General features: G+C 41.2%; 1 pseudogene across 1 annotated transcript; it reads right to left on the bottom strand.

Moving 5' to 3' along the window:
* Nucleotides 1–6,755: 6,755 nt before the first annotated feature.
* LOC149072053 (NECAP-like protein CG9132 pseudogene) lies at nt 6,756–13,031 on the bottom strand (annotated as a pseudogene). The gene has a single exon (XR_016194584.1). The product of XR_016194584.1 is annotated as an NECAP-like protein CG9132 pseudogene (transcript).
* Nucleotides 13,032–14,943: the final 1,912 nt, after the last annotated feature.

The following is a 14,943-nucleotide window of genomic DNA, read 5'->3' on the forward strand; positions in this document are numbered from 1 at the left end:
GGGGGGGAGGGGGCTTTGAAAATTGCCTACGTCATCAGCCACCCTTTTTGAAGATATGAAATATTCTAAGCTGCTGACGAAATTTTGCTGACGGGGGGGAGGGTGTCAGTGTTTTGCTGACAAGGGGGGGGGGTCAAAAATGGCTAAAAACTTAGAGGTAGGCCACGTGAGCCCATAGGCATAAAGTTTTATATGAAATATTGTAAGGGCTCGCAAATATATTGGGCAACGGCTGAAATCCATTATTTGTGTTTTATGGTAATTTTACCTCCGTACAGTCACTCACCCAGTCACGGCAACAATTGTTTTTTCGGTGGGCATGTCGCCGTTTCGGTTGTGCTTCTGTGTCAGGAAAGTGTCTGACAAGGACGAACCGGGTATCGAAATCGCGACATCTGTAAACATCCTTTGGTACTTCAGGCGAGTGAGATCTTATCGACCTGGGCTACCGCCCCCCCCTCCAGGTGCATGCCTAGTGAGCCAACCGTTAAATCCGTCTGCGCACAGTCAGTTGTTTGCTTGGTCACTCACACGGTCAGGGCAGGCGCGAAATGTATCGGGGCGAAAATGTCGGAAGCGAGAGATTCCTGGATCCCAATATTCATATATTTCTAGGTATGATGGAGATGGCTACGAATATTGGGGCGGCTTGGGCCAGACGCAAGTTCACACCTATGTAAAACCCCTGTTTATATGTGCAAGATTGGGGTTGAAAGGGGGTCGGTGTAGTGATTGTAAACCTGTATAGTAACTTTTTTTTCCATGGGGGGGGGGGGAGATTTGCACAATCTTTGGTGGATCATGGGTTTATGCCCCCCCCCCCTCAAATAATCCTTAACCTTAACGATTTTTCACTTTTATCGAGTGAAAAGCAAGGACATTTAATTTCCACGGGCTATAGCAGGCATCTTCAACCCGTTGCTCGCGAGCACTACAGTGTTCCCTGAAGCACTCACAGTGCTCGTATCCGATTTCGTGCTCGCGAGCACATAATCAACTTTCCAATTGAACACCTCTTACAAATTGCATTCAAGGATTGAAATCATTCTGAGGTATGTCAAACTTGTCGTAAGAGTGCTCTTCTTTTGAGGTTAGGTACAGGCAGTGCTCTTGACAAGAAAAGGGTTGAAGACCTCTGGGCTACAGTATCCCCGGGGGAGTCGTTAGAGACAATATTCTCCCTCATGCGAGGCATCTTAACGGCACATCTTCAGCATATAAGCTGCACGTTTAAATTGACTCGGAAAACTCCCATAAACCATGCGTACACATCAAAAATTATCTATTTTTTGAAAAAAATATTCTACCCAACACTATTTTGTTGACAAAAACATAGCAGCACCCTGCGTTGTCGTGGTGGTGGTTGAGTGGTCATAGTGACAAAGTCGCATCGCGAAGAACCGGGTTCGAACCCCATTGTCGCTAGAGTGGTCGTCCACTGGTGGTTCCCAACCTCGAGGTGCAAATGCGAGCCGATCTCCCCGTTAAAAAGTGTCATAAAAGAGAGCAACGGGCCTACAACTACTACTAAACCACACATGCACCTCGTCCATATTTCTCTGCGGAACCTCTAACAAATTGGTAAATGCCGGAATGTACGTGTTATGAACCTGCCGTGAAGTTTATTTCTGTGTAATTTTATTTATTTATTTACAATAACCCCAGAAGGCATGAAATGCACTTATACTGGAAGAAAAGAAAAAAAAAAAATAAAAATAAATAATAATAATAATAATAATAGTCAGTACGGGAAGCACTTCGCATACGGAGCCAGGTCGAAATCCCCAATATTGGAAGCAAATCTTGCGTAGGAGGCACATACAAGTTCTGATGGAAGACTGTTCCATATTCTTGCCACACGGCATCTATATCCGTGGAAAAAACAATCCCTTCTAGCCATTGGTACTCTTATTTGGAAGCGATGCCTACGTAGGTTAACTCGCCTGTCTATGATCTCAAAGAAAGGCTCTCTCGATGGTAGATAAACATTTTGGTGAACTAGTTTGTAGCACATCTTCAGATTCGCAGCGATTCTACGCCATTCCAGCGAGTGTAAACCCAGAAATTGAAGTCTCTGGCAATAAGATAGACCGCTCATGCCAGGTATTCGTTTAGTAAACGACCTCTGTGGCTTTTCGAGGAGCTGTATGTCCTTGATTTTGTAAGGGCTCCATACTTGCGAACAGAACTCCAGGGTCGGGCGAACGTACACACAGAAAGCATATGACAACGTATGCGCATCACACTTACGGTATGCCGTACGTAACATATATGAAATTCTATTAGCTTTGCAGACTATGCCATGATAATGATCAGTGAAATCCAGAATGCGGCTCATTGCAATACCTAAATCCACGCATGTATCCAATTGCTGTAACGTTTCATTACCTAGTTGGTAATATTCAGGATCGGTGCGTCTACCTAAATGCATTGATCCACTTTTTGATGATGAAATAGGTAGCTTATACTGACAACTCCACTGGAAAAGTTGTTGGCATGCAATTCTTAAGCCCCTAGTGTTTTCCACTGGAGAGAACAACTTCACGTCATCAGCGAATTGCAATAGAGAGATGGGTGACACAGCCTGAGTGATATCGTAAGTGTACAAAGTAAATAAGATCGGGCCTAACACCGATCCCTGGACAACTCCGCTTGGCACCTGACATTCTCTAGACATGACGCTGGCTATGCGAACCTGATGAACTCTGTCTGACAGCAGTTCTTGAATTATCCTCACAACTTTATCCGGAACCCCCATGCAAGCTAGTTTCCTCAGTAGTAGCAATCTGTCTACTTTATCAAATGCCTTTTGGAAATCGACGTAAATTACATCAATCTCTTGTCCAGAGTCTATAGCACTCTCCCATATATCATGACAAATCAACTGCTGCACTGGTAAGGAGCGGCCAGGAATGAAGCCAAACTGAACTGAGGGGATTAAGCCCATATCGTCGGCAAATGGAAGTAACTGATTGACGATGCATCTCTCGAAAATTTTGCAGGATATATCGGTTAACGATATCGGGCGATAATTATTCGGATCTGCCCTGGAGCCTTTATTCTTATAAATTGGACTAATAACTGCAGATTTCCAAGAGCATGGGATAGACCCGTAGTCATAGAAGGATGTGAAGATGGAGCTAAGCAGAGAAGATATCGGGTCTGAAAGACGTTTGTAGAAACAACTGGGTATTCCGTCAGGACCCGGAGATGATCGACCAGGAAGAGAAGCAATAATGGCTTTTATCGTCTGAGTGCTGAACATGTCACGAAAGAAGGGATGATCATTCATAAGGCCTTGATAACGATAGTCGTAACCGGAACAACTGAAATTATATGAACCAGAAAATATGTCCGCAAAAACGTTTGCTTTCTCATAATCTTCCGTTATCGTGGTGCCATTCACAGTTAGCGTTGGTATGTCCCGGGATACACGAAGTCTACTGCGGACATCTCGGTGGAAAAAGTTCCGATCACGATTTTTACAGAGGTTGAGGAGATGTAAACTCTCTTTCTCTTGGACGTAATTTGCATAGTTCCTAGCCATGACCTTGTATTGTTCTTTAGTGGTTTGACTAGGTATTGATCTATATTGACGCCAAGCATGCAATTTCCTATTGTTTAGCATTCGTAAAACCTTATCTTTTTTTCTAAATCTCATTTGACGGGGAACATGTTCACGAGACCGCAGAAATAGAGCTGGCAAAGCATCCGCAGCTGAGATAGTTCCAGCCAGTACTTGGTTCTGCAGATCTTTTACAATAGCTGATAATCTTGGATAATCTGCATTGTGATAGTTTAGTGTTGATCGGCAATCTAATCCTGTTGTAATATGCAATGAGAAGTGTATCGGCAAGTGCGGTGGATTATCGCTGTTGCAGAAGGGTGGAAGTGCATATACGTCGTAGACCACCGAAGGATCGGTAGCAAACATAAGATCTAAGAAGTTTTCCCCTTTCGTGGGAAAATCGACCAACTGAACAAGGCCTAGTTCTGCTGATATTGACATGAACTGTGACTCCAATTCAGACGAGAATCTCCCGTTTATCCAATCGATTCCCCGCATGTTAAAGTCCCCGACCAAAATCACCGGAAAGCGCGCAGAGCAGTAATGCCTTAGTTCTCTCCAAAACTCACACCAATGATCTAAATTACATGCTTTATTTGGTGGAACGTACGCCGTAATAAGCCTGCACTTCCTATTTCCGCTTTTTATATCCACCGATATTATCTCAACATCTTGATTTCCATTATGCACGTTCACCAGCTTAGGTTTCAGGCTGCTTCGAATAATAATGCATACACCTCCTCCCGCAGTAGTTTCTCTGTCGTATCGGAAAATATCGTATCCTGGTAGACATATCAAGGAAGACGAAACTGATTGATGTAACCAAGTCTCTGCTATACACAGAATGTCGACCTCGTATGACTGAATGCAGCAACGCAAATCGTCAATTTTATTCACAATACTTCTGGGGTTCATGAATATACCTGTAACTCTTGATTCAGAATCGGATGTGTGTTCATTTGTTGAAGTAATTGACGATGACTCTTCTCCGTACAGTCATTGTTGATTAGAGGTGTCCCTCTGACCGGGCAATGCTTCCGTTATAGTACAATCTCCAGCCGGATCCTCCAGAAGATATCTGGGTAATGTTTGTTGTGTGGTGCTGCCATCTGCCTTTCTAACTATGAGTGAAGTGTAATGATTGAATAACTGTAGTCCCCAACCCTACTATGAAACACACTACTATCAAAACATCCTGCATAATGCTGAAGATGAGCACCCACTGTTCGAAACATCTCTGGTGGCACCACCTACTTCAGCCAAGTACCACTATGAACACTCACCCACCACAGCGGCTAACAAAGATACCGGTTTCTGAGATATATCACTCATACTTCTCAGATTTGTTGCCAAAAGCTGTTTTTATATAAACAGGGGTTAACGCCTTCACTGTTTAATTTTTTCTTCTTGTTCGAATTAAAAAAAAAAAATTGGCCCTTTATTTCTAGTACATTGGTAGAATGTTCCGACAAAGATTTGCAATATCCATTGAGTCCTCATTTTGGCAATTTCTAGAACACACTTTCGTTTAGACAATATATCACACTTGCAAAAATAAAGTAGTTGGGCACCCTGCAAAATTTCTTGAGCAAAAAAAAAAATTATGGGATTCATCTTGGGCTCCAGGTTTGAAGTCCTGTGAGCACTTCTATGTAGGATCCATGGTTGGGCTTCGTTAAGCAATGAATGTCTCATATTTGTCTCAATAGCATGGCCCTTCACAAGGACGGAGAGATAGGGCTCCAGTCCTGGACGATTTTCTTAATGTTTTTTTGTTTTTTGGCAATACAAATTCACACAGCCCCAGGGCTGGAAATAGGGGGGGAGGGCAACCATCCTTGACAAACAGAATATTGTAAGTGAGAACAACCAATTCTGACTCATCAAGCGGAGAACTTGCCAACTGACGTATATTTATTGTAATTTGAAAAAAGCATGGAAACTTCAAAAGACCAACCAAGCAACAAACTTCATTTCCACGCCTCGTCTGAAAATTGAGAAAATGGAACACAAATTTAATTTTTTCTCATGGTTCATGAAAGTTGTTTACTTCAAATCAATATTTTTGTTTTGTCTTGTGCAATTATTTTTTGACAGAGCTGTCCTTTGGGGAGGGGGGGGGGGGGGTTGCAACAGCACTGAGCTTCGTGAGGCCCTGCACTCACGGTAAATTATTAAAGGCGTTCACCAATTCTTCAGATAATTTTTGCATTAATTCTGAATTTTGATAAATGTTTCGAAATTATTACTTCCATTTATTCTGAATTTTCATTCATTCTCGAGTTATCATTTGCACCAATTCTGAAAATTTTTCCTACTGTTTATTCTGCATTTTCTTTAATGCTGAAATTATTTCTTTCATAATCAATCTGGAATTATTTTCATCAATTCTGAAAATTTTTTCTGTTGATTCTGAATTTTCTTCGTTGTTGAAAAATTATATCTTTCATAAATTCTGGAATTATTTCTTTCATTGATTCTGAATTTTCTTCAATGCTAGAATTATTAATTTTACCAATTCTGGAATAATTTCTTCCATTAATTCAAAATTTTCCATCAATTCTGAAATTTAATCGATTCAAGAATTACTTCTTTCATTATCAATTCTGAAATTATTTTCTTTCATGAATTCTAAAATTTTCATCAGCTTCGGGATAATTGTACTGCTCATTAGTTTTAGAATTAATTAACCTTCAGTGCTGAATTTATAAATGTTTGCATTTACATGTGATAGTGTGTTCAAAATTTTTTGTATGGACATTTCTCAGCATTCCCCTTCCGTGTATACCGAAATAAAAGATGTAGATTCCCCATCCCACACAAAACATAAAATTGGGGCACAGGAGGGTTAATAAAAACTTATCTCTGAATACAAAAAAAAAAAAAACCCTTCATAGAAGTTTTCCAAGATAATTTTTTAAAAACGCAAACATTACAGAAAAATTAAATGCCATATTGCGCCATGCACAAATGTTTATTATCATTATTACTATATAGATATTAAATAAAAAATCAACTAATTATAAATTTCACATTATCCAAAAAAAATCAATATCGTCAGATCACAAATGGCAACGAATATCCATATTAATAGAACTAAAAAAAAAACATAGCCCATTCGTTAATTTGTGGTTACAAACAAAAAAAAAGACAAAAATGCTTAGCAACACATTTTCCCAGAGATAAATACTTATAAATGCCTTTTTTAATTGTTACTTAATGCCCTTGGACATGAAAAAGATCGAACAGAAAACAAACTACAGCTTCATATAAATTTTTTCATTTCTCGTACAACATTTCGTTGAAGGACAACTTTCGTCAAGACACACAGACGTTACCTTTTTTCAACTCAACTATTGTTAAAAATTCAACATAAAATTTCTCGAATTAATGGAATATCTTAAAATTGATCGTTAATCAGGAATTTGAGAGATTTTCCCGTTTCGAGGCTGGCTAGTTACAAACTATACCAAGAATTCCTAATAGTAGGCCTATATGAGATCAACCAGGTGTCAGACGAGAAATTGTTTAGAAAAAAAAATTACATTGATACACACAATTTGTGTTTTCTGCACTTTAGTGTCATTAAGCCATCTCGAGATTGGTGAGCAGAGAGATGTCTGGGAGTTTAATATAGACCCATGGCATTGCCACAAGATTACAAAATTCGAGAATCCTTTAGCTCAGTTCATATAAGTACACTGAAAACAAGCCTTGGAATTAACAGCCTATATGAGTATCGAAATTTCCAGATTCAGACCACAAAGTTTTCAGATTTATGATGGAAAGAATTTCAACTATTGAAAGAAAATGGGTTTGAACAGATCTAAGTATTGAAATATACAATGTGTCAAAAAAAGATGGGAATATGGGACCTATGTGCATGCTCGCATAGCTATTAAAAAGCGCCACCTTTTATTCAGTGTATGTGACATTTCATGGGCCACTGCCGTAGGCATGTAAATGTGGTGTGTGTTAAAGGTAGGATCACTGTGTAATGGACCACAATGAGTCAACATCAAGTTCCGCTATGAACGGGAAAAAAACAATAATTTGGGGAAAGTTAGTTTAAGTTTATCGGGACAGAAGCCTTCAGCAGAAAAATTAGTTAATAACTAGTTCGAATGTTTTTTTTAATGCAGGAAACAAAGAACTAAGGATGAGCAATGTTCGAGCAAAGCATAGATATCAACATTGAGCTGGCCAATGAAGGGAGGAATATAAAATTACGTTAGAGGTATTCATGGTCAGCATTGAGCTGGCCAATGCTGACCATGAATACCTCTAAAGTAATTTTCTATTCCTCCCTTCACGGTTTCATTGCTTTTAGGAATATGGCCTATGGTTTCATTGCTTTTAGGAAAACATTTGATGTATCGCTGTTTGCTCTAATTCCAACAGAGCTTAATGTTCACTCACTGCTCCATTGCATGGAGATAAAACTTCTCCCACCAAACAAGTTTAACTCCTATAACAAGTTCAAGCCAACTGCCACACACACTTCTCATCACCAAAATTCCATAGCTGTCAACTTTGGAGAATGAGAATCGGGGAGGTTTTTGTGCAAATCCGAATCTGTACAAAAATAAATACAAAAAGGATTTTTCCCTTTTGCAAAAAACAGGATATCGTGCAAGTCATCACCAATTGGCACCACGTTGCTAATCATTGCCAACCAGCAGGTTAAATTACCCCTGTTACTTCTACTCCAAAAAATCAAATCTCACCAACAAAAAAAATTGGCACCAGGCCAGAAATAGACTCATCGGAACATATGGTCAGATCCGCAACTAGGGAGGAGCAGGTATGTCTGGTACCTTGAGGGGCTGGACTCATGGTCCCAAAAGGGCGGCGATGACAGGGCTCTAGCATTGGGGCCTGGGACAAGTCTCACCATTTTTTGTTTTTTCACGCTATGGATTAACTATAGAAGGGCCAGTGGAAAGTCTGACCGGGGGACCCTGCCCCAGAATGTGGGGGGGGGGGCATGGCTGAACTAGAGGGGTGGGTGAGAGAGAATCCATCCTTTATATATATAACTGCTTCTTCTACATTAAATGTAGAACTGCATATGGTCAAGAAGATGTGTCATCACACCAATTTCAGATGTCAAGAGGTCAAATTGATGGTGTTTGACAAATTTTATCTTCTCCTCGAAAATATAATTTTTGTGATTTGATGCAATGGCCACAATTCACATTATGCTTGTGACATCGTTTCGGGTATCAAAAACGAAAGCAACTGTATTTTTTACCTGGGTAAATTCTTTGGGAATAATTTTTCCTCCAAAAGTATGGACAATCACAGGCAAAATTTGGGAGAAATACGAATTTTTCAAGAGTTCAGGTGATGGAGTAGAAATCCAGGAGACTTGGCAGCTATGAAATTCTCTTCCGCAATAATTCATTAATATAGACCATAATGCAAAGAGGCACACCCTCCCCTAAATAATCCAATATAAATCTCATATCTTGCATATATGGGATGCATAGCAACATCAATCGTCCCAATATTTACTTTATGTTGCAGTCTCTGTTTCTCGTCAGATGCAGATTCTCAATGCATATCCAGATAACCATATGCGTGTATACAGCTAGCCTATGTTGCCATTGAGATATCAAACCATGAAAAAATTTTTAAACACTCATTGATCATAAATTATAAGAAAAACAAAAACTAAGGACTATTTAATGATTCGAAATCGCTTGGACGCAGGCCCAAATCCCAAGCGATGCAAGAGATGGATCTGCACCTGCTCTAAATTGCATAAATCAATATAATAATAATATATTCGAGACATTCTTTTCGAATGAACATGAATCACAATGATCGCTACACTTTTGTACTTATTTTATAATTACTGAAAGACAAACTTGTGATAAAAGAATAAAGTGAGGTAAATAATGTTACAGTACACAAGGAACTGTAGTGCAGCGAGAAACTCTCATTAGAAAAATATATATTATTTGTAAGATGGACGGGTGGTACTGGTGAATAATATTTCCATTTCCGCTAAGGCCCAGTGTTTCATAAAAGCTTTGCACAACTACGTTCAAAAAGTTCCGACACTTATTTTATTACCGAAGAATGAATACAGATAAAACCTGTTTATTTGGTGTTTCCTTCAAAGTAACTACCCTGTGCAATTATGCATTTTTGCCATTGTTCATGCAACAATGTAGATGCGGATTGCAAGCCTCCTTTTGTCACACACTCCCGTGCTTTCGTTGACTGCCCGAATGGCGTGGTGATAAGATGCTAGTCTACCACCAGTTGGAGGTTGCCACCAGGTCTCACGTTTGAATCTAGGAAAGAATATAGATGACATATTTTTTCCTCATGAACTTGAGGTGACCACTGATAGATGGAGACTTCATTTCCAATCCAACTCGTTAATGGCAGTAAGCTGCAATATAACAATGTGGCTGGAGTGGGTGAAGTAGTGCCTTCATCGCTGCTCTTCTTTGGAACCTGAAAATCATTGCTCCCTTAAGCAAATTTTTTATCCGAGAAGAAAGGGAAAAGAATAAGCTAGTTGTAGAAGTATCGGAATGTGATATTTTGGATGGTAATCTGAGACCAGGACAAACCTATGAGCTAGTGCATTATGACTTGGCCTTCTAGAGATATGGCTGCATCTCACAAACTCATGCAGATGTTTAAGGTATCACAAGTCCAACCTGGTGTCAGATTATCCATCAAAAAATCACATTTCGATACTTCCACAACCAGCTTATTCCCTTGATCTTGCACCATGAGACTGGTTTCCCTTTTTCTCGGACAAAGAATTTGCTTAAGGGGCAACAATTCTCAGGTTTCGAAGAAGATCAGCAACAAAGGCACTGGCAAAAATACATAATCGCACAAGGTATCTACTTTGAAAGAAACATCAAATAAACAGGTTGTATCTGTATCCATTCTTCTGTAATAAATTTTGGAACTTTTTGAACCTAGTAGTATTTCATGTGATTGTGCTATAAAAACATTTTTCATAATTATTTCATTTTTTTGAATGATAAATTCACATAAACGACTAGGGCTGATTGAACGAAACCTGTCCGAATGAGCACAGCTAGAATTCTTGTGCCTTAGAAACACAATGCTGTTATCAATTGGTTATAAAGCTTGAAATTCCGGTTTCTCAACCAATTTGTAATGATGCTATGTGATTAGGTCAAAAACTTTAGCCCTATTAATGAGAAAAAATATGAAAATACGATCTTAAAATAGGTGGTTGTGGGTATTTTAAGAGCAAATGAATCTGTTACAAAGACTCCTGGAATATGGACGGTGTCTGCCATTTCGTATTAAGACATTCAATGCTTCTCTGAATGTCTATGATGACTTGTTTGAACGATCATAACCACGTTTCCTACAGATATAGCTATGTTTGATTCCACCATATACCATCAGGTATACCATTTCACTGGTCATAATAGACTGATTCGAACGGGTTTCATTCGATCGAACCTTATATTTTTCACATACACATTAGTCGTGGTAAAATCGTTCTTTTCTAAAGTGCGGCTTCTCAATTATAGTAGTGTAAAAGTGATACAAAGTTCACAATGCAACTGATGGATATACAAATTAATTGCAAGCAGCTCTATTTTTGCGACTCGGACAAAAATTGCCTCAAGATATCATTTGCAACCCTTTCTGCTAATTTCTATATGATAGTTAACACAGTGTAGAAATATTATTTCGATTAAGGAATATTAGGCCTTTATATAACAAACACGGCCCAAACTTTATTGTTGATTAGAAAATTTAACTTTTGGATCTATTAAGTGATGGGCAAGTACCTTAATATTAGGTCATTGGGGGGTCAGGGCCACAATTAGACCAGGCTAGTGCCCTGGCCACCAAACAGAGGAGACACAAATTTAACCTCTCCTATTACAAGGGAGCAGTAGAATGCATGCTCATCCTGACTGACCAAGCATCTAGTTGCGGCCCTGATTGTGATAATTTTTCATTCTCAGCAGCTCGTTCAAGAGATTAACGAGCATCTTAAGGAATGCAGACTTATTCCTCACTATTAAAATAAACAGCGATGGACATAACCTGACACATTGAAGCTTCTTAATAGAGACATAGACCAAAGTTGCAGATAAGAGATAGATTGCAGGACATGACCTGAGTAAAATATCAAAAAAGCTAAAGGTCGAACAATATGGTGGTTCAGGGGATACCAATTGATTATGGTGCAGTGTTTTTTTTTACACGTAGGTGGAGAGTATCTTCACGAGTAAGTACTACAATGCCTAGCGAGGACTAAGCCTTTATTTCTGATGATGCTCGTCATTCAAGTAAACAAAACGGTCAACATTTTCATAACAATTGAATATCCTTAATCCTTAAAATGACGGATGTGAAAGACTTGTGTAATTTGATAACAATTTGGAATAAGTTTAACGCTAAAATTTGTTTGGATAACGAGGAATTCAAGCAGAAAAGGTTATAAAGAGGAACATTATTCAAGGATACCAAAATAGTAGTTAGAAAAAAAAACCAGTCTAAATTTTTTAGAAGTCCATCCAATTCTTCATCGTCTCACTTTGATTCGTCGCCGAACCCGAGGAAGAACTGCTCGCAGAAGCAAAATCACTCCAAGCATCATTGTTTGCACTGGCGACTGACAAAGGCTGCGGAGACATCTGTGAGGTCACATTGGCCCCGATATCGAGCAACTGTCCTTCACCACCACCAGGAGCACCAATAGGATCAACGGGAACGCTTGAAACTTGAGGTCTCGCCTCGACCGGGTTTTCTACCTTTTGTACAGTAGGGAGTCTCGTGCCAGCTGATGTTGGCGGTGGTGGTAACAGACTCGGGATGTTGCCGCCGACACCAGCAGAACCGGGCTTGGCGCGGGGTCTACCGGAACCGGATTTCTTGGCGATGTTCATATTGATGGTGATGGTCTGGCCTTCCTTGAAGCCGAGGTCCAAGGCGGGCTTGTCATCCTTGCCGGTCTCGATCTCCTCGCTCTTCTCCAGCCACTTGAAATGGTCTTGCAGGGTGACGTTGAGGTCGAAAGAATCGCCGCGATCGGCGAAACCGATGCCGATGAAGGCGGACTGTCCGTCGTCGCTCTCGATCCGGAGCACGAAGTAGCGGCTGGAATCAGAGACGGCCTCGAAGGCTACCCCGGGATACTTGTCGATGGGACCCTGGGCGAAGAGGTCGCCGCTGTTCTTGTCCAGTAACTTGATGGAGCATTTTTTACCCTTGGCCACGACGTGTAACTTGCCGGTCCAATCTGGCGAATCCAACTTCCAGTCCGAGGCCCTGTAGCCTCTGTTCGTCGTCCTGGGCGGGATCTTGTAGACGAACACCTCCGGTTTCACCAACAACACCGACTCGTAGTCGTCCATTTCCCCCGATTTGAATTCAAATGACGGCACACAGTAAAATGTATCAAAACCCCCGTGTTTACAATCTTCCTCATGGGGCGTTTCATCAGAAGCAGACGAAATGCTAGTTTTTCTCTAATTACTTCTTCTACGATAGGACAGAATTTGTTTACTTCACACCAAGTGACCAAAGTGGCCATACGTCCCGTATTTTCCGGGTTAGTCCTCCCGACCTCCTATATAACGGAGGAGGTCGTGGTTAGTCCATGGACGGAGATACGGGGGTTGGGGGCGTGTGGGGGGCATTGCCCCCCCCCCCAGCGTCAATGGTAGAGTCGACTAATCTAATGTATAAATGCATATATGAATTGACATCATCATCATCGTGCAGGGCCGTCTTAAGAGCATCATGGGGCCCCCGGGCCAAGTGGTTTTCCTGAGGCCCTACCAGGCAAATTCTACAAAATTTCAACCAAATCTCATTTTTGTGAGGGCCCCTCTTCCCTTGAGGCCCCCCGGGCAGTGCCCGGGTGGGCCCATGCGTTAAGACGGCACTGTCATCGTGCCCCCCAGCAATAATGACCGTGCCCCCCCCCAGATTTCCAAATCTATCTCCGCCTATGGGTTAGTCCCGTCTTTTTCTGTTTTTCTGGATGTCCCGCCTTTTTTTTTGCAAAAATGTCGCGGTGTTTCACGTATTTATTAAGATCGGATCATCCCAATAAAATACGGGATGATCCAATGCTATTACACAATCAGTCGCTTCTCCGACACATCGCCCTGGATCTGCTTGGCTACGCTCTATTCACAATCGAAGATATCTATCTACCTCGGCTTAATTCGCCGCTGAAGATGCTCCCTCCGCTTCATTCGCAACTGGAAATGTTTGCCTCCACTCTACTCACAGCTGAAGATGCTCGCCACCGCTGCATTCGCAGCTGGAGATATCTGCCTCCGCTCTATTCACAGCTGCAGATACCTACCTCGGCTTAATTCGCCGTTGAAGATATCTACCTCGGCTTAATTCGCCGCTGAAGATGCCCGCCTCCGCTTCATTCGCAACTGGAGATGTTTGCGTCCACTCTACTCACAGCTGAAGATATCTACCCGGCTTAATTCGCCACTGAAGATGCCCGCCACCGCTGCATTCGCAGCTGGAGATGTTTGCCTCCGCTCTACTCGCAGCTGAGGATACCTACCTCGGCTTAATTCGCCGCTGAAGATGCCCGCCTCCGCTTCATTCGCAGCTGGAGACAAGGCCACCCTTACTAGACGCGGGGCCTGGTGCAAAAATAATCGCGGGGGTGTCAATTGTGTTACCCCTCGGAGGTAAGTTATTCCATTTATTAACAATTCTATTAAAGAAAACTCCCTGCGACATCGCAATCTAGAATTGCCTTTACTAATCGATACCGGTGTCCCTTGTCGAAGCACTAGATTGACGATATATTAACTCGTGGTCCTTTCATCTCGTTGAAAATTTCAAATCTTCAATCATATCTCCCCATCTGCGCTCTTCCAACGTAAACATTTTCAAAAATTCAAGTCTATCTTCATAGCTGTAATGGCTTCTTCATCTCCCGTAACACGGGGCTTAAGCTATGAAGATAGACCATCCAGAGCATGCGTGGCTCTTTTCTGCACACCCCCCTAGACCAAGTCAATGTCACTCTGTAAGTATGTATAGTCTCCAAAACCTGACCATCCTTCTATCCAATCCAGGAGGAATTAAGCCCCGGAAAAGTGGAAGGATCAGTTTGGGAGAACGCGAAGAGACCTTTTTGAGAATGAAACCGAGCATTCTATTCGATTTTTTGACCACCGCTGAACAATGTTCAGAAAACCTAAGCCGCGCATCAATAAGCATATGTAGAATCGATGATCCTATTTGAATCCGGGATAGTCACATCATTCAACTCGTAAGAGAACCGTGAGTTGTTCGAATCAAAATGTGTGACCATGCGCTTGTCAACGGTAAAAGACACGCTTCATTCATTTGTTCATGCTTTTAGGTTG

Source organism: Pholcus phalangioides, unplaced genomic scaffold (assembly GCF_987345545.1).
Source record: "Pholcus phalangioides strain wild (caught in Gottingen) unplaced genomic scaffold, Ppha-v1.0 ptg000018l_1, whole genome shotgun sequence".
In the NCBI taxonomy this organism is placed as follows: domain Eukaryota; kingdom Metazoa; phylum Arthropoda; class Arachnida; order Araneae; family Pholcidae; genus Pholcus; species Pholcus phalangioides.